This window comes from Oncorhynchus keta, unplaced genomic scaffold (genome assembly GCF_023373465.1).
Source record: "Oncorhynchus keta strain PuntledgeMale-10-30-2019 unplaced genomic scaffold, Oket_V2 Un_contig_15900_pilon_pilon, whole genome shotgun sequence".
Taxonomy (NCBI): domain Eukaryota; kingdom Metazoa; phylum Chordata; class Actinopteri; order Salmoniformes; family Salmonidae; genus Oncorhynchus; species Oncorhynchus keta.
Window position 1 is genome coordinate 1 of NW_026279587.1, and position 728 is coordinate 728.

Genomic DNA, 728 nt, shown 5'->3' on the forward strand with positions numbered 1-728 from the left:
GTTTTAATCTGTGTGTTTGACATCTCTAACAGTGTTATAATCTGTGTGTTTGACCTCTCTAACAGTGTTATAATCTGTGTGTTTGACCTCTCTATGAACTAACAGTGTTATAATCTGTGTGTTTGACCTCTCTAACAGTGTTATAATCTGTGTGTTTGACCTCTCTAACAGTGTTATAATCTGTGTGTTTGACCTCTCTATGAACTAACAGTGTTATAATCTGTGTGTTTGACCTCTCTATGAACTAACAGTGTTATAATCTGTGTGTTTGACCTCTCTAACAGTGTTATAATCTGTGTGTTTGACCTCTCTAACAGTGTTATAATCTGTGTGTTTGACCTCTCTATGAACTACAGTGTTATAATCTGTGTGTTTGACCTCTCTATGAACTAACAGTGTTATAATCTGTGTGTTTGACCTCTCTATGAACTACAGTGTTATAATCTGTGTGTTTGACCTCTCTATGAACTAACAGTGTTATAATCTGTGTGTTTGACCTCTCTAACAGTGTTATAATCTGTGTGTTTGACCTCTCTATGAACTAACAGTGTTATAATCTGTGTGTTTGACCTCTCTAACAGTGTTATAATCTGTGTGTTTGACCTCTCTAACAGTGTTATAATCTGTGTGTTTGACCTCTCTATGAACTAACAGTGTTATAATCTGTGTGTTTGACCTCTCTAACAGTGTTATAATCTGTGTGTTTGACCTCTCTAACAGTGTTATAA

General features: G+C 35.4%; 1 long non-coding RNA gene across 5 annotated transcripts; it reads right to left on the reverse strand.

Moving 5' to 3' along the window:
- Nucleotides 1-33: 33 nt before the first annotated feature.
- On the reverse strand, nucleotides 34-711 carry LOC127919149 (uncharacterized). 5 transcript variants are annotated; one of them, XR_008102078.1, is made up of 4 exons: nucleotides 604-711; nucleotides 498-570; nucleotides 161-339; nucleotides 34-127 (listed from the first exon to the last, which is right to left on the reverse strand). It is a non-coding gene; the product is annotated as an uncharacterized LOC127919149 (long non-coding RNA). The 5 variants fall into 5 exon arrangements; XR_008102076.1 differs by having other exon boundaries at nucleotides 161-306; nucleotides 458-530; nucleotides 571-677; XR_008102079.1 differs by having other exon boundaries at nucleotides 34-160; nucleotides 234-339; nucleotides 458-530; nucleotides 571-677.
- Nucleotides 712-728: the final 17 nt, after the last annotated feature.